Source organism: Lissotriton vulgaris, chromosome 4_1, assembly GCF_964263255.1.
Source record: "Lissotriton vulgaris chromosome 4_1, aLisVul1.2, whole genome shotgun sequence".
NCBI classification, from domain to species: Eukaryota; Metazoa; Chordata; class Amphibia; order Caudata; family Salamandridae; genus Lissotriton; species Lissotriton vulgaris.
In genome coordinates, this window is record NC_141691.1 from 168,252,131 (window position 1) to 168,271,960 (window position 19,830).

The following is a 19,830-nucleotide window of genomic DNA, read 5'->3' on the forward strand; positions in this document are numbered from 1 at the left end:
AATTATTAAGTGGATAATCGGTCGTCAGTCTCTCGACAGGATAAAAACACAGATATTTGAGTGTTCATTGTAGTTCCCATTTAGCGTGGAAAACTTTGAAAAAATGGTCCCAAAGATTTTGGCACAAGTGAGAGGATTTCTCTTTCCCAGCCTGGATAAACAAGATATAGAACAACTAACCTAAAATTATGAAGCTACAGTGTGTGCAATTTCAATGCATGAGTTAGAGTGGTGACTGTTTAAATCAATCGGTTCAACTACATAATAGGTCTCTATGGATATTTGTCTATGCATGCAGATTACCAGTTCTAGCCTTACGTATGCAGCTAGTAACAGGGATTTGTGCACTAGCTTTCAGTTTTATAAATATAGGAGCAACCTTTTTACAGCCTGTTACAAGTCGGTGCCTATTTGCATACTGTTTCACCGAGAACAGGACTAGTATAAACTCCTTTTAACATAATAAACATATTAATCTCCTCTTGGAAGCAAAACTGTTATGTACAGAGGAGATTCAAGCAATTCCAAGCTCAGTTTTGCAATTATTAAATCTTAATTTTCTGAATATTTCCAGACGTAGCTTGCTAGCATTTGAGTTACAGCTTTTAGAATTGTTTATGGCTTTTTTTATTTGTAATTCTTTAGCATTGGCTACAGGAAACAAAAATGCTAAAGATTTACAAAAAAAAACCATAAACAATTCTAAAAGCACTAACTCTAATGCTGCGAGACCTATTGCATTTCCAATGCTTGTTTTAAGAGATGTGGAGTCCCTTCTTTTCGTGTGCATCTTTTTTTCACTACCATTCATTTTGTGATCTCTCAAACTTTTACTAGCGCTCTTACGAAAGCTTTCTACCTCAGCTGCTAGATGCAAGAGCTATTGCACAGACTCCATGGATTTTCCAACATGGGATCAGTAATGTTGCGCAGCGTATGGTCCCTTCCACTAGCTCATTGTATTGTATTCCATTGTAATAGTTTACTGTTGTTTTGTAACTACACTGTCCTGCCATGTCCAGGTGACATTACTATAGAGGGTCTGAATCATGTAGTGTGATAGTGCTTAGATGGTACGGCAATATTACCTTTAATAGAACTGTGCTTTGATTTGCTGAAATTATAACTCGATTGCTCACACCATGATGATTTAGCATTCTCAGTGTTAGTTTATGAGAAGATTTCCTACATAAATCCTTGATTTTGAGGGTGAGTCAGAACTTTCCTGAGACTTTTCCAATGCTACTAGGGATGTGGTCCAATTTACTATTGATTTTGCTGCTCGTTTGAGACGTATAATGTTTTTGATTTTGCTATTCTGTATTATTCTGTCTCCTAGAGCCTTTGTAGCATTGACTTTATGCATTTGCAGTTACAACTTTCTGTACTGCACCTCTTAAATTTGTGTATTAAATCTTTTAAAAATGTCAACCTCTGCCATAGAACTCACTTCAGTCTGTCCTTGATTTGCAGTATTTTTGATACGCTGAGTGATTGCCCTGTCTCAGGACACATTGCCTCATGAAAGTGAGGTTTAACACCGCCCCCACCCATGGGTGTGCGTTTGAGGTATTTTTAGATTGTAAGAATTTTAGGGGTTCCCCACTCCAACAGCGGGCATGTTGAGACTGCACCCCACTACCTTGAGGTGCCACCAGTGCAGGCACAGGCCTGTATGTATATGCACTCACCTAGATAGTCTCTGCCACGCCATTTTTTACGGTACCAGCCTATGACTAAGAAATAATTTTTTGCTATCATATTGCCAGGTATTCTTTTAAATCTCACTTTTCCTCGCATCCTCCCTCATCCGCGGCTTCAAGCCGTGGATGAGGGAGGATGCGAGGACTGCTCTTGAACTAATGGAAGTTCCATGTACCCCTCTTCCAGTCCGGCTCATGGAGCACTGACTCCTATTTATTACAGCCCACGACTCAGAAATACTGACAGGGCTATACCTGTTCAATATTGAATGCCATTTTGCAGTTGTATTATAATCTATTTTCCATTCACCTGTATATACACATAGCACACATTGTTGCCAACCCTAGTGAGTGACAGAGGGATCTGACCCAGTCCTGACGAAGAGGCAATCAGCCTCGAAACATGTTGACAACACCAGGAGAACTAGCCCATTGTTAAGCTAGATTGTCTCCGCCACACTATTTTTTACGGTACCAGCCTATGACTAATAAATCATTTTTTGCTTTCATAAGGCCAGGTATTCTTTTAAATCTCACTTTTCCTCGCATCCTCCCTCATCCGCGGCAGGGAGGATGCAAGGACTGCTCTTGAACTTATGGAAGTTCCATATACCCCTCTTCCAGTCCGGCTCATGGGGCACTGACTCCTATTTATTCCAGCCCACGACTCAGAAATACTGACAGGGCTATAACTGTTCAATATTGAATGCCATTTTGCAGTTGTATTATAATCTATTTTCCATTCACCTGTATATACACATAGCACACATTGTTGCCAACCCTAGTGAGTGACAGAGGGATCTGACCCAGTCCTGACGAAGAGGCAGTCAGCCTCAAAACATGTTGACAACATCAGGAGAACTAGCCCATTGTTAAGCTAGATTGTCTCCGCCACACTATTTTTTACGGTACCAGCCTATGACTAATAAATAATTGTTTGCTTTCATAAGGCCAGGTATTCTTTTAAATCTCGCTTTTCCTCGCATCCTCCCTCATCCGCGGCAGGGAGCATGCGAGGACTGCTCTTGAACTAATGGAAGTTCCATGTACCCCTCTTCCAGTACGGCTCATGGGGCACTGACTCCTATTTATTCCAGCCCACGACTCAGAAATACTGACAGGGCTATAACTGTTCAATATTGAATGCCATTTTGCAGTTGTATTATAATCTATTTTCCATTCACCTGTATATACACATAGCACACATTGTTGCCAACCCTAGTGAGTGACAGAGGGATCTGACCCAGTCCTGACGAAGAGGCAGTCAGCCTCAAAACATGTTGACAACATCAGGAGAACTAGCCCATTGTTAAGCTAGATTGTCTCCGCCACACTATTTTTAACGGTACCAGCCTATGACTAATAAAGAATTTTTTGCTTTCATAAGGCCAGGTATTCTTTTAAATCTCACTTTTCTATATCACTCCTGACCCTACTCACTCACTCAATACACTTCACATAGCACTTACAATATCTAAGTGCTCCAGCGTAGTCGCTAGTCGTAGCACGCCCCGTTCCACAGCGGGGCAGGAAGACCCCGATGATGAAGCATGACATCCAAGGGCCCTTTTGGTGTGTGATGGGTATTTTAACAAATACTGTGTATGCCTGATATACTCTGGGTCACAGAATACCTTCTAGAGGTGGACCTTGTTATTTATTTCTACCATTTACTGGAGGAGGGTGCGCCCACCGAAGTGCTATTTAGCACTACCTCTTCACTCCCCCTTTTTGATTCTTTGTTTACTGTATCACCATGTGCACCTGTTGCAAAACATGCCACATCTGCCACCTTTACAATTTCAAGTTGGCTACTGTGTGTGTACATGTGTGAACATGTATTGTGATTCACTGGCAGCAAATTTGGATTTTCCCATTCCAATGTGGCCAACATTCCAGTCCCCACCTTCTAACGGCAAGATCATGGGGCTTTGGTAAAATGTACCTGACACCAATGCAGACCAACTGTCAAATGTATTTCTCCTGGTTTATTTTTTATCCATAAGTCTACACTGTACAAATAAACTAACAAAGGTTTTCACCAAGTGTAAACAAGGCCTTAGATGATTCCAAATCTTGGCAAGTAAAATACTGCTAATTAGCACCTTCGCTCACCTGCACTGTTGTAGCCGAAATTTATGTGATGTATGTAACGTATGTTACAATATGTTCAGATTCTAATCTGTTCTATTACAGACATTGAAGTTATTATGCTTCCTCAAATTGAGATGATTATAGAATTGTTTATACATTCTAGGCTGTTGGCTGAGGGATAACAGAGCCATCGCAGGGCTCGCTCGTAGATTCTGTGCCAGGATGTTACTGTAATAAATTACTGAAAGTTACGACGTCTCTGTGCTTCATTACAATCTTTTAGGAGACATGGATAGGATGACAAGAGGAAGGGTGAAGCTTTTTTACAGGAATTCTTATAAGACACTGCAAAAAGTGTGTATAATGGGCAGATGTGCATAACCATACTTGTCTATTAACAAACAGAATGGTTTTAAGGAAAGCATGAATGATACTAAAGATCTTGTTAAAGTACAAACTGCAAAACAATCAACATTTTCACTCCGCCCGAGGACACTTCACATTATATTTTTTACTTTTTGTTAAATATTTTTATTGAGAATACAAGAAGGAAGAGAAAAAGAAGAGAGAGAAGATAGAAACAAAAGAAATGCAACAAGAGCCCTCGCAGGAGCTCACTCCACGTGGCCAAGAAGCAGTATCATTGTTGAAGATTGTACAACGCGGCCACCCCGGCCAGGATAATTCTCAAAGTCCGCCAGCCAACAGCATTGTGCCCAGAAATCCTTAAAGAGGCGTCAGTCCATAGTGGCACCGGGAAAAAGCTATCCGAGCCAGGGGCGTATTCGACCAGTTCAAGGTGCGCCTCTTTGTGTCTTGGCCACGAGAAAGACAATGCAGCGAGGTATAGCGTAAAGACCCACCCCCCCTAGAAAGAAACAGACCAACCCCCCCCCCCCCCCCCCAAAGCTCCTGTAACCCTCCAACCCCCCTCCCCCCAAGGGTGGCAGTCAAGCAACAGGCACACATCCAAGCATTCTCTCACACCTGAAACAAATGAAGTGCACGTAAAGTGGGCGGACAGACCGCCGATGGCAAGCCTCGAGAAAGGAAGCGGACGAGCGGGCCCCACCTGAAGGCGAAGTTCTTGAAGTCGCCTCTGAAAACATCAGCCATACGTTCCATACTCAACAGCTTCCACAACCTAGCATACCAGAGGGAAAGTGCAGGGGCCTCCTTCTTCTTCCAAGCCGCAGCCAAGGTCAACTTGGCCGCACCTATGCAGAGCCAAAGGATTTGTTTGTCTGCCCTAGTCTGATGCTCCAGGAGCGGGTCACGGAGACCCAAGAGCACGAAGCCTATCGAGTCCGGAATCGGGTAACCCAACACATCCTTGATATGGGACAGTATCTCCTCCCAGTAGGGGCGAATGATAGGGCAGTCCCACCAGATATGGCGAAAATCCCCCAGGAGACCATATCCTCGCCAACATCTGTCCGACGCAGAGGGAAAAATCTTTTTCAATCGGGTCGGGTAAAGATACCAATCCAGCATTGTTTTCATATGGGCCTCCCTGAGATCAATGGAATGATTAAATTTGTGTAGATCGCGCCAGAGGTGAGTCCACTCCTCGTCAGAGATGTTTCGCCCTAAGTGCTCTTCCCACAAACTCATATATCTAGGGCGAGGCGAGGTAGCAGTGGCCAATAAAAGGCCATAGAGGAATGAGATCACCCCCTTCATGGACGTTGCGCGGGTGATATAGGATTCAAAATCTGTGGGGGGCCTCGTCGCTGCATCACGCACCTCCGGAGACAACGCCCAGTGAAGCATTGTGGAGGAGTGTGGCTCAATGGTTAGAGCGGCAGACCTGATGCAGAGTTCTGGCCAGGGACCAGGGTTCGATTCCCGCCTCGGCGGGTCTCTGGCTCATAAATTCCGCTGACTGGTTATTCTCGCCTCAGTGCCTATTCTAATCATGGGTCCCACGCTGCAACTCTGGGCAATAGCTTGCTTAGCCTCCACAACGGCCCCCTACAGCGCTGGGGATGCCTGGTTGCACCCCGGGGATGCCCAGGAGTGGACATTTCACGGGGAAAAGCCAGGACGGGTTCCCTAGCGGTATGAGTACAGCGCCAGGACACACTGCTTGCCGGGGTATCAGTGCGCTTTACAAATACGTCTACATTTACATTTACATTTATGTCGGTAACGCTCGGAAGGTAGCACCGCGTAGTCATGCATGCAGTTATGGAAGGTGAGCGGCTCATACCCATGGAACAAGTGTGTGAGCGCATGGCAACCCCCCGCTCTCCACCTGTCAAGGTTTCCCTCCACGAGAGCTGGTGGAAAAGCTGGGTTAAAGTGGATAGGGGTGAAGGGGGACGGGAAGGAGGTCCACCTCTCATCGTTGGAGACCGAGCCCCAGACCTTCAGGGTGGTACTCGTAGGAGAGCTAATGTAGGCGTTACGAGGGCGATCCCCCTTCGCCTTCCAAACCAGGTCCCATATCGATCTTCCCGCCACACTCCTGTCCATATGCAGCCAGTGCTTCTCCGACTCCATCTGGGTCCACTCGACCAACACCCGGAGTTGCGCCGCTTTATAATAGAGGTGCATGTCTGGGAGGCCGACCCCACCCTTCTTCAGGGGCCGATGCAGCGTAAGAAAGGAAAGTCTAGCGCGGCATCCCTGCCAGATATAGCGCAGGATCATGGATTTAATACGCCTAAAAAAGTCCCCCTCCAAGGTGATAGGGAGTGCTTGAAACAAGTACAAGAGCTTGGGGAGCAGCGTCATTTTAATTGCATGGACGCGACCTAGCCAAGAAATAAACATGGGCTTCCATCGATTAAGCTCGGTCTGTATCTGGGCCAGCAGGGGAGGGAAGTTGGCCGCATACAAGGTGGTAACAGATGAGGTCAGCCAGACCCCAAGATACTGTATGGAGGAGCTGGACCATGACAGGGGCGTGAGCGATCGGATGCGTTCCACCTCAGCGGGTGGTAGCATGAGGTTGAGGATGTATGACTTGCCGGGATTGACCCGAAAACCCGCCACCGCTTCGAACTGAGAGAGCACTTCTTGCACCCGTGGAAGGGAGTTCCTCGGGTCCGCTAGCGACAGTAAAACGTCGTCAGCAAAGAGGGATATTTTATGTTGCTCCCCCGAAAAGGGGAGACCAACAATATCCGGGTCCTCCCGCACCCTAAGGGCCAGAGGCTCGATGCTGAGTGCAAAGAGTAGGGGCGACAGGGGGCAGCCCTGCCTCGTACCCAGGGAGTGCGCAAAGAAGGGTGAAACATGGCCATTAACCATTATCCTCGAGAGAGGACCATGGTAGTTGGCCCGAAGCATATGGATGAATTTGGGTGAAAAACCAAAGGCCTTCAACGTACTAAAGAGGAAGTTCCAGTCCACCCGGTCGAACGCCTTTTCAGCGTCAAGGCCCACCAAGACCGCCGGGATCTTAAAGCGATTGGCCTTCTCGATCAGGTGAATCAGCCTTCTGGTGTTGTCGTGGGTCTGGTGACCCTTTATAAACCCCGATTGGTCGGGATGGATAAGAGCAGGCATAAGGTCCTGGAGCCGGGTAGCCAAGATGGAGGAGTATAACTTAGCGTCTACATTTAACAGAGCTATGGGCCGGTACGACTCACACTTGGAGGGGTCCTTCCCAGCTTTGGGGATAATCGAAATCATCGCTTCTGCCATAGTGCCCGTAGTCTGGCCCGCCTCCCTCATGCCATTAAAAAGTGTCACCAGAAAGTCCCCTAGTTCAGAGGCAAATGTTTGATAGAAGGGCGCCGTAAAGCCGTCTGGGCCAGGCGCCTTAAGTGGTTTAAGGGATTTAATGGCAGTCAGCACCTCCTCCCTAGTGAAGGGGGCCTCCAGAAGGTCATTCCACTCCTTGGAGACCTGCGGAAGTGGATAAGCCCCTAGGTATTCCTGCTGCTCTTCAGGCGCCAGGTTATCTGCCGAGTACAGGGCGGCATAAAAGTCGCCGAAGAGCTCCGCTTTGGCCGCGTCCCTATGCTCAATGGCGCCGGAGGGCGCCCGGATGCCACCCACATATTCCCTCTCACGCTTATCGGGAAGCTGTCGAGCCAGATGTTTCCCCACTTTGTTGCCTTGAGCATAAGAAAGGCGCCGTAAGCGTAGGAGGGTATACTCCGCCCGATTATTATAGTGGGCCCTGAGTTTACTCCGCACCACAGCAAGAGGACGAAGAGTCCTTCGAGAAGGATTCTGTTTATGCGCAGTTTCAAGTGTCGCCAGCTCCGCCTCCAGCGCCTCCCTCTCCTCGCGCCTAGGTTTGTTCAGGGCGGAGTTCAACGCGATACACGTGCCCTGTGTCATCGGCTTGAAGGCGTCCCATTGGGTGAAAACCGAGGTGTCCCCAGCTTTGTTGAACTTAAAAAATTCACCAATGGCCTCCCTGAGTTTCTTGCAGGACTCCTCATCTCGTGTAGGGGAGATAGGGAAATACCATTTGCGGTGTGGGGACGTCTCCGAGGTCCAAGTCAAGCATGCTGCCAAAAGACTGTGATCTGATACAGAGAGCGGAAATATCCTACCTTCCCGCAAGTCCCCATGTAGCGACTGACTTAGAAAGATGTGGTCGAGACGCGAATACGTGTGGTGAACATGGGAATAGAACGTGCAATCCCTAGTGTGGGGGTGGAGGGCGCGCCAGCTATCAATAAGACCCAGACTGTCCATAGCGTCGCGCAACTCAGGGGAGAAGAGGCCCGCCTCCGTCCTGTGTTGGAGCAAGCAATCAAGGCCCTTGTCCCAAACCAAATTGAAATCCCCCATTACTATCAATGCTCCCTCCCCAAAATCCCCCACCTCCCTCATGAAGGTCTCAAGGAACCCATTTTGGCCCGTGTTCGGCGCATAGAGAACCACCCATGTGCAGAGCTTACCAAGGAGCATCCCCTTCACCATCAGCCATCTACCCTCCTTGTCGCCCCGCACCCCCGTGGGTTGAAACTGAAGTGTAGAACGGAACAAGAGCGCCACTCCCTGATGCTTAGTAGTGGCAGAGGATTTGTAAATCAGTGGGTATTGCCTATGCTTAAGCCTGGTTTCGTCTCTACGGGCCAAATGAGTTTCCTGTAGACCCACCACATCCAGATGATGATCTATAATGTATTTCCACACTTTCTGACGCTTTTGAGGAGAATTAAGGCCTTTAACATTCCATGAACCTATCGTAACTGGCATCATTTAGACGTCACCCTCCCCCAACCCGCTCCACATAGTGCCCCCCGTAGTGCCATAAGCAAACTAAACATACTCGCACTCATACCAAATCTACTGCCGCCACCACTGAGCCCGTTCCAAAACAACCATTCCCCAATCCAAAGGAGCCTCAAAACAACTTACAATAAAAACTGATTCAGAACCAGAAAAAGAACAAAGAAAGTCGGACATGACCATAAGGGTCGGGGGTAGAAGACCCGGGTAATGCCCCCCTCGAGTTCAGGATCGGGGTAACCCTCCAATGGAGCACGGTCTTTCAATGTACCTGAGATGGTAGAGCCCCCCCCGGCCCCACCGGCCGCTGTTGGGGGAGCCTAGGCTGCTGAAGAGCTGTCCACCCGGCTCGACTCAGTCACCAGGGCCACCGAAGCCAGAACCTCTCCCCTCTCACTTTGGCTCGCCGACGGAGTCGGGCCCTCCGCCATACCATGCCAGCCCATCTCTGCCAGGCCGGGGAGCGAGAACGGCGACGTCTTCTCGGGGAGGCGCTGGCGCCTGCCGACGCGGCTGCTTCCTCCATACCCAGAAGTTCCCTGGCAGCTGCCAGAGATCTCACTTGCACTAGCCTGTTCTGCCACCTGAAGATGAGCCGAAAGGGGTGACCCCAGGAATAGGACACCCCGTGCTCCCGCAGGAAAGCCGTGATCGGGCGGAAGTCGCTTTTGCAATGTGGAGGCCGCCAGGTCTTGAAAGAGCTGAGGATTGTGTCCTCGAAATTGTAGGTTTGAGTTTAAGGGTTTTGTAGAGCGCTCATACACCTAGCGGTTTCTTGGCGCTATATGACTACTGCTACTCAGAGGGCAGGAAAGTTTGGGGATGTGACAGTTTAAGAGGGGAAGGCTTGGGTAAAGAGAAAGGTTTTGAGGCCTTTACGGAACAGGGGGTACTGGGAACAGGTTCTCAGTAGGAGTGGGAGAGAGTTCCAAAATGCTGGAGCCCCCCCACTTCTTCCGTTTGAAGCGGGGGACCGCAAGGAAGTGGTGGGAAGAAGAACGGAGTTCTCTCGATGGCATGTATTCTTGAATGGCTGTGTTAATGAAAGAAGGGGCAGAGCCTGTCCGGGCTTTAAAGATGGCACAGCCAAGCTTGAATAGGGCGCGCTGCCGGACAGGGAGCCAGTGCAGGGAAACGAGGAGGGGTGTAACGTGGTGTGATTTTGGTAGATTAAAGACCAGCCGAGCGGCTTGGTTTTGGACCAGTTGGAGACGCCTCATGAGGTACGCAGGCATGCCGTGATATAGGGCATTGCCGTAGTCCAGGCGAGATGTTACCATGGCCAGAAGTATTAGTTTGAGCGCATCTGAGGAAAAGAATCGTGAAACTTTACGTATTGTCCTGAGGGAGAGGAAGGCTGAGGATACGACGGCACTGACTTGAGAGTGTTAGGAAAGTTGATTATTGATTTTAAACCCAAGAGTTTTGACGGAGGGAACAGGAGTGGGTGGGGAACCTAAGGAAGGGGGCCAAAAAGAAGAGGACCAGGGACTGGGACAACCACCTCTCAACACCAATTCCGTTTTATCGGGATTGAGTTTCAGGTGGTTGAAGTTCATCCAGTCCTGGATGAAAGTCATGATGAACTGAAAATTAGAGAGGAAGAGAGGGAAAGATGAGCTGGAGATCATCTGCGTAGTTGTACACAGAGACCTCCAGCTGCTGTAAAGCAAAAATAAGGGGGGCAATGTAAAGGTTGAATAAAAGAGGGGACAGAGAGGATCCTTGGGGGACCCCGCACTGGATAGGCCGAAAGTCAGCTGAGTACTCACCCAGGCGAACCGCCTGTGTGCGACCACTCAAGAAGGAGGATAGCCATAACAGGGCTGTCCCTCCGATTCCCGCCACCTCGACACGTGAAAGTGAGATGGTATGGTCCACCGTGTCGAATGCGGCGGAAAGATCAAGGAGGACCAGGGCCTGAGGCTGACTAGTATCCATTCCTTCTCTGAGGTTATCCAGGACAGATATGATTACTGACTCAGTGGAATGTGCAGGGCGGAAACCTGCCTGCCTCTGAGCCAAGACGCTATTTCTTTCCACAAACTCACTCAGGGTTCTGACAACATGACGTTCCAGTACCTTGGCCAAGAAAGGCAGAAGAGAGATGGGACGGTAATTGGCTGGATCCGAAGGGTCCGCCCCAGGTTTTTTTAAGATCGGAACGATCACTGCCGATTTGAGTGTTGGGGTAACAATACCCTGGGACAGCGAGCTGTTAAGAAACGTAAGGTGCGGTGAGGGGCAGTGAGAGTAGATCTGCTTCAAAATATAAGCAGGGCAGGGATCCAACGGGGAGCCGGATTTAACCAGCGGGAGAATGGAGGAGAGTGAATCGGTCGTGAGGGGGGGATCGAATCAAGACGTGCTGTAGCTGGAGGACAGCAAGGGTCAGTGAAAGCCGGGGAAGGGGGGGGATCTTAGCTTTAATCATACTGATTTTGTCGAGGAAAAAAGGAATTGAGGGAGTCGCATAGTGATTGTGATGGAGAGGGTTTGAGTGAGGCTCTATCGGAATAAGCGAGACCTTGAACGATGGAGAATATTTCTCTTGGCCGGTTCTCCGCGAGCTGAATTATAGATGAAAAGTAAGTCTTTTTGGTTTCCAGTATGGATTTCTTGTATTGTACTAGGAGGGCGGTGTAACGGGTTTTAGAAACAGGACAATAGTTCCGCCTCCACTGGCGTTCCGCTTGGCGGAGATTAAGTTTTTGGATCTTCAGATCGTCAGAGAACCATCGGTTAGCATCTTTGGGGCGTTTGGACGAGATGCGCTTTAAAGGGGCGATGGTATCACAGCCAGCCCGCAGCCAGCTGCTGATAGCTTCCGCTTGTCCGGAAGAAGGCAGCCCGAAAAGGTCGGGGCTAGAAGAGGATAGTGTGGCAGATAAGGCCTCAACGTCAACACGGTTCCATGATCGTGCCCAGACATTTTTTGCGGGAGTGGACTTGGGAAATGAGAAAGGGGAAAGAGAAAAGTTGATCAGAGAATGATCTGACCAAAGACAAGGGGAAATAGAAAGTGAGGTGACCGGGCAATCTCAGTGCCAAATTTGGTCAAGGATATGTCCCAGCCTGTGCGTAGGGGCATGGACGACTGAAGTGAAATTGAGCGACTGAAGGGAGTCTGAAAACTCTTTAGAAGTTGCGCATTCCGCAGGGTCCGAGGGCCAAAAGTTAAAGTCTCCCAGGACTATGATGGAAGAGTGGTTGACTACCAGGGTCGCCATTAGGTCTTGGAAGTTAGGAAGAAACGTTTGAGGGGAGGACGGGGGTCGGTAGATAAGGACGCAGTGAGTGGGGGAGTCAGAGAAAGTGAGCGGGCAACTAAACAGTCTGATGCTCACAGGGAAGGGGAGACTAGAGGTTGAAACGTGAATTCTTTCCGGGCAATCAGAGCAACCCCTCCACCAGGCCTACCGGAAGAATGGTCGGCTCGGATGGCGTAGTAGGATGGGGGAAGTATTGCCAACAGGGAGGGGAGAGAGCTGTCCGAAAACCAAGTTTCGGTGAGGAATAGCAGGTCGGGTTTGTGAGATTCGAGTAGGGTGAAGAGGTCGAGCTGGTGTTTGACTGCCGATCTAGTATTAAGATACATAGCGGTTACTACTGTGGGGGGAGGGCCAGGTAGAGGCGGGGTTGGAGGGTGGCTTAGTTGAAGGCGAGGACACCGAATTGGTGAAGAGTGGGTTATGAGAGGTCAGTAGGCCAAGACTAGTGATTCGGGCTTTGGTGGCAGCAGCTAATGGCCACTTGCCTTGGAGATTGGTCAATTGCAAACGGGAATATTGGGTGGGAGAGGCAGAGTGACTGGCCTCTGGCCTCGGTCGGTCGCGGACGGGCGCAGACGGGCTTTCCTTAGGCGCGCCTTCGGCGCGCAAACAGCGCACCCGCTGCGTTCGTCCGCTGCACTTCCGGGGGAAGCACATTTTTGAGGGGGGATGAGTTGATGGGCGTGGCCTCCAAAGGGGGCGTGGCCTGATGATCGAGCGTGGCGCTGAAGCAGCGTCCCACGCCTGCAAGTGGCGAGTAGATTAGCCCGTAAGCAAAGCCAAGTGACTGGGGGTAAGTGAAGTTTAAAAGATAACAACAATTTTGACAATTTTAAAAAGAGAAATGAGCAGTCTCCCGGCTTTCCGCCTCAGGAGCAGCGTGTAGGCAAGTGAAGGCGCTCGTATACAAGCATTTGGTGTCCCTTGCTTTCTGTAGGATCCTCTCTTTCAATTGGAAATCGTGGACACAGACTAGAATGTCCGGCGGCGGCAAGCGCGCGCCACGCGGCAGCCCAACCCGATACACTCTGTCCATGCGGATCTCCGAGAGGTCGTCCTCCGCCAGAATTTGCAGGAACAGGGCCTCCACATACTCCCGCAAGTTCTCACCTTCTCCTTCCCAGGGTACCGCTCGGATCCGAATGTTATTACGGCGGGATCGGTTTTCCAAATCTTCGCAGTGGGTCTGAAGATCTAAATTTTGCTCTCGTAGCCGGAGCATGTCCTGCTGTAGTTGATGGACGTCACCAGTGAGGCCCAGATCGTGGTCCTCCAGGGTCGCCACCCGTTCACCGATGCCATCCACATCTCGGCGGACCTCACGCAGATCGGAGGCCAGCTGCGACTTCAGTTCCGTGATGTCGTCCTTGATGGATGCAAAAAGTTCAATCAAGAAGGCCTTTGTGACTGGGCCCTCCCCTTCGTCCTTAGCTGGGGACTTGCTAGAGCCGGGGGGCGATCCGGATGGTCCCTTCCCTGGGCCGTCCTTCCCAGTCCTATTCATGCGGTTCCTCGTAGCCATGAGGAGGAGCCTCGGCCAGCCTCCGGGCTCTTCGCGACCCCCAGGAGCGTCCCGGGATATCAGGCTGGAGTTCTGGACTTTTTGGTTCCGTCCAGAGGTGTCAGGGTACAACACCCAAAGACCCCGGAGTCCCACCTGCCTTGGTGCACAAATGAACAGAAACACGGGCTTCTCGATGGTGGCGTCAAAGACCAAAGGTTTATTACTGCAGGGACACAGAAGTCACAGAATCTACACACGGGCAGAATCTAGGAGACTGTTCGATTTGTACATTGAGGGTTGCTCCTTATATACCAAAAATTGTGCTCTAGGCAAATATTTCACATGTCGGTACATTCCCAAACCTTTTGTGTCTCTAAACAATAAATATTTGGCGTTACACAGGAACTGTCGATAATATCTGATACCAAACATCACGAAGAGGGGTTCCCACCAGTCCATCACAATCCCTTGTCAATATTGCATTCAAGACCCGGACCGCCTCATCGTAAAGTTCGTTACCTCCCCCTAATAAAGGCCCAGAAGGAAAAGGAGCAGAGCCAGGTGCAGAAGATAGAAAACGGGATAAGAGATGTTTGTGGGTTGTAAATGGGCAAGGCTACCGGCTTCGGCCGCCTAATCATGATCAGGTACAATGGACAGGAAAACCAGTTCAGGTGGGCTGGCCTCGGGCAGAGGAGGCAGCCTTTGTCGAGTCATGCAGCTTCAGCGTGATCTGGTTTAAGGTGCACGTGTCATGTAAGAGGTGAATCTCCGGCTAAGGCTACGTGTCTTTAATCAAAGTGAAGTGAATGAAATGATCAGAGGCTATTGCATATGTGAGGGCAAGGAACCACAAAAATGGCGGCCACGATCTAAGATGGATGCCGTGTGTATATCAGAAATGTGTCAGTGGAAGGAGTGCTCTTGCTCGTAGCGTAGCGAAAACACTAGGATATACTAAATGGATCATTTGCGGTTCGCTGATACTAATTTTATGTATTTCCGACAAACTTGAAAACACGGGTTCAAGTCGTCACGGAACCGTCACGGAACCTCAGACCCTCCTTTTGCCCTTACATAGGCAATTACTCAATCTATGTCTGAATCTAGTTCTATGCTCATCAGGTCAGTGACATGTTGTTGTATCATCATCCTTTCTCGTGTCTTTTCTCCAAATGCAGGTGGTTTCCTAAAACAGGTTGTAGCACAAAGACTACACAGAGCAGGACCACACTGGATAATCAGACAACATGAGAATAGTAATATTAAGATGACACCAATGACCATTAGAACCTTCCATCCCCACGCTGAGATCAGAGTCCAAACCCACTCCATAAAGGACCAGTTTCCCTCATCTACATGTATGGAGTCCGAAATCTTGTGCAACTTAGAGATCGCCTCGTAAACTGTTGGAGCATTATTAGGAATAAAGACACAGCAGCTCGATTGGATCATTCTGCATACCCCACCTCGATCTGCAAGTATAACATCTAGAACCATACGGTTCTGCAATGTCATGAGCCTATCCGCCTGAAGCTCAGCTGTCAGATTGCTAAGGGCACCAGCAGTTTCGGTAATAGTAGATTCAACTACCCGTGTTAGCTGACGTATGTTTCTACTATTGGCCATAGGCCCCCAGAACGGAAGGAAGCCTTTGAAGAAGTCTCCAGCTTCCTGACCAGCGGTATCTTCCTTACTGAAAACACCTCTAGCTACTCTTATTCTGTGGTAATCCGGTGAAGCAGTGTATGTCGGAGGCAACAATCGAGCAATATAACATGAACCTGAAAAGTCAGCAGGCAACCATGTATAAGCTCTGTCTCGACAGATGAAGTAGGTACCCCTGGCAGTAAGGAAGGCAGGGGAAGAGTTAGCCGGAAACACATAAGTCTCTACGCACTCACTCCTCCCTAGCTGAGCTCTCGGATTTCTCCCATTACCTTGCAAACAGACCTGACCTCGGTGAGGTACGACCCAGATTGGAGTTGAGCTTTTACGCTTGCTTTCTCCTAAACTAAGGCGATACTCTGAAGTATTCCAACTTAAATATACTCGCAATTCGTCTCTAGGGTAAGATGGAGTATTATTGACGTCTTTGATCATGTCAATAATTCCCTGGACTAAAGCTTTGTTGGCAGAGTTATATTTAGTGGAGCGTGGTGGGCGTGGAGGATAGGTCTCAAGAGCATAAGCAAAGATGGTTTGAAGGGCCTGAAATGATCCATTGTAGCTGAAAGGCAAAACCAGATAGGGAATACCTTTATCCATAGTGTGGGGTATCAAGCCACACACCCAACAGTCTGTCGTGTTAACTACCAGTTGGTGTTGGTGCAAGAGCTGTACAAAAGTATTATTAATGAATTCTGAGCGTCGAGCTTGCTCATGTTCCGGAAACGAGTGAAAAGAGTGTATAGAAGAAACAGTAGAAATAGCAGGATCAAGGGGAGGTACTGTAGATACTGGCACAAAAATCAAATTTATGCTAAAGACAATTCCACCCACCAGTGTTGCTAAAACAATCAAAAATGTAATGGCACATTGCATCAAGAAACATTTGCTATGAAGAATTCTATTTAGTCTGTTTCTGCGAACGTAAATCACATTTTCTCGTTGCAGCGCAGGAAGTTCCATCTTCTACAATCCGCTCGCGACCACTGATGATGTGTACGTAGATGAAAATGCCTCTGTCAGCCCTGGGAGTTCCCAGTACTAACAGAAAGATCGACCTTGTGTCAGACCCCTGCAAATTCAAACTAGGCACACAGCCACGACCCTACGGCTACCCAGACGGCAAGGCAATTTATTAAAAACAATAAACAATAGCAAACTTCCTGGCTGAAAAGCAAAAAAGTCCAATGTATATAAATATCAAAATCACAATATGCAGTTGCCTGCTTTATAAGTTCGTTTTATGGCTTCTAAGGTTGTATCTTTTCCTTGCTGGTACTGTTTGATCGGAAAATAGTGTATCACTAGCAGCTGTTGCAGAGTTTACGTTCGCAGATGGCAAAGTTTCTTCTGATGCTGGAGACAAATGTTCAATGTTCAAAGTAGTCTTTTCAAGAGGAGAGTCACGTTTCAAAGTGTCAGAAATCAAATCGGCATCGCTGAAAGGGACAAATTTTGGAGTTATTTCAGATTCGGAGGCACCAATTCCCTTCTTCACCCAGTCGTCGTAGGGCAGCGGCAGTGGAACACGCTTTACGTGAGAAGCGTGGATCCAGTGCTTGCGGCCAGCAACACGTACAGCTGTCCTCGTTGCCAGCAGGATTTGGAAGGGGCCGATGTAGCGAGGCTGAAGATTCTTTGTCCTCGCGAAGTTCCGGACCACAATGAAGTCACCCGGTTTCAGTTGATGCCCTGGACTCTCCGGAGGCTTTGGCAAAGCATCAAAAACCTGTTGATGAATAAGACTTAATTTAGCAGTCAAGTCATAAAGATAGTCTATCAACATAGGATATTCAATGGAGCAGAATTGTTTAGGCCTTGGCACACCCCAGACATTTGCCGGGCGGCCAAATACAATCTCATATGGAGAAAGCCCTATTCTAGAATGCACTGTTGCTCTCGTTGATAACAAGGCCAAAGGAAGTGCGTCTGGCCAAGCCAAACCTGTGGATGCTTGAATTTTGGCTATTTTAAGCTTGAGGGTGCCATTGTAACCCTCGACTAAACCAGCAGACTGGGGATGGTTCGCACTATGAAATTTTTGTTTCAATCCTAGACCAGCACACACACTCTGCATAACTTTCCCTATAAACTCACTTCCGTTATCTGACCATACAATCCGTGGCATTCCGTACCTAGGGAAAAATTCTTTGAGAAGAATTTTGGCAGTTGATAAAGCAGTGTTGTCCTTTAGTGGGTATGCTTCTATCCACCTGGAAAAAGCACAAACTACCACCAGGACGTATTTTAAATTGTTGCAGCGTTCCATGTGAATGAAGTCTAACTGTATTACTTCAAAGGGACAGGAAGGAGGAGCGAAATGGCCAGCTGGAGTTGGAGTTCCCTTGCCAGGAAACACATTCACTCTCTTTCCCTCAGCTAAAACACACGCTCTCGTAAGAGCTATTAACTCTGCAGCTTGGGCAGAATTCTGACTCACTCTTGCAGTCTCCACAATCGTCTTCAAAGTCGTTACCGCGTAGGCAGCAGTCACATCACCATTCTCCAATTTAAAACATGACCCGTCCACATACAGCGTACCATCTGGGTCGGATAGAGGAGTATCTCTCAAGTCGATACGACCTTTTGTCTCTTCCTCCGTTTTGAAATAACAGTCATGTGGCTCAGAATCACTCGACTCTTGATCAGTCGGCAACAATGTTGCTGGGTTCAATACATTGCATCTTTTGATCTGAATATGACTCGCTAATAACGTCAGCTCGTAACCAGATAATCTCGCACTAGTAAGGTGTTGTGTCTTCGTTCGGTTCATGAGTGTGTCCACTGCATGAGGAACCATGACCACTAGCATATTGTTCATCACCAAACCAGCAGATTGTCGAATGGAAGCTGCAGCTGCCGCTGTAGCCCTCAAACAACTAGGCAATGCTCTAGCTACCGGATCTAATGTTGATGAGAAATACGCACAAGGGCGTTGTTTATCACCAAACTTCTGTGTCAGAACACTCAACGCGCAACCTTCTCTTTCGTGAACGTAGAGCGTGAATGGCTTGCTATAATCAGGTGTACCCAATACAGGAGCTGAACACAGTGCTTTTCGTAACTCAATAAAACTCTCTTGACATTCATCAGACCATGGCACCGGACTCGGAACATTTTTCCCAGTCAAAGCTACCAATGGCTTCGCTAAAAGTGAAAAATTTGGGATCCATTGCCTACAGTAAGAGGTAATACCTAGAAAGGCACGTACTTCCCTCTGTGTGCGTGGAACACTCATCTGCGTAATTGCTTTTATTCTTTCTGGGGTCAACTTCCTTCCCTCCTTTGATAAGAGGTGACCTAGGTAGGTTACTTCTTGGCAGCAATATTGCATTTTGGAAGGTGACACCTTATGATTCAAATTAGACAAATGATGCAATAGTGAAATTGTAGCTGCCTTGCAAGTTTCCTTGTCATCGGCAGCCACCAAAAGATCGTCTACGTACTGTACTAGGGCAGAACCTGGAGGAAGGACAAAAGAATCTAACTGACTTTTTAATGCTTGACTGTAAATAGATGGACTCTCACAGTAGCCTTGTGGAGCGCGTTTAAATCTGAAACTGCGACCTCCTAAACAGAAGCCAAAAATATCTCTGCTTTCCTCGGCTATCGGAATGCTGAAAAAGGCATTCTTCAAGTCGATGACTGAGAACCAATTGGCTGTAGCGGGAATCAATGTTAGCAAGGCAGTAATGTCTGGCACTACAGGAAACTGCGGAATTACAATCTTATTAACTTCTCTAAGGTCTATGACAAACCTATAGACTGGAGGCTTTGTAGGATCTGTTCGTTTCAAAATCGGCAATACAGGACTATTACAAACATTTCCTCGCGTTTCTTCAACCACACCTTTTTTAATCAAATCTTGCACAATCAATAAGAGTGCACGCTCACCTTCATTCGATATTTTATATTGAGGAATTCTTGGAAATTTCACATTCGCTTTCAAAGTTACTACATACGGTGGAATCTCTAGTAGACCTACATCATTGGGACCAGTCGCCCAAAGAGAATCAGGGAGTGAACGTAGCTCCGGCGGGAGTGCGTCCATTGACAAGTACATCGGAGAGGTGAGTCTTTTACCCAAAGTAAGCTGTACTCCTTCCGGAGAACAGTACAATGTCGCATATAGTCGTTTTAACAAATCTAAACCAAGCAGATTTTCATTACAACCTGTCGTCAAAATTAAGGGTGCTTTCAATTGACACGGTCCAACAGAAATAGACAAAGGACCAGATATCGGGTTGTACACAGGGGCGCCTGAAAAACCTACGGAAACATTTGTTGAGCCAGACAAAGGTGCGCCAGGGAGTTTCGCATGCATGATAGAACTTTTTGCGGCACCAGTATCCAACAGAAACGGTTCGACTACACCTGATGTTGCTAC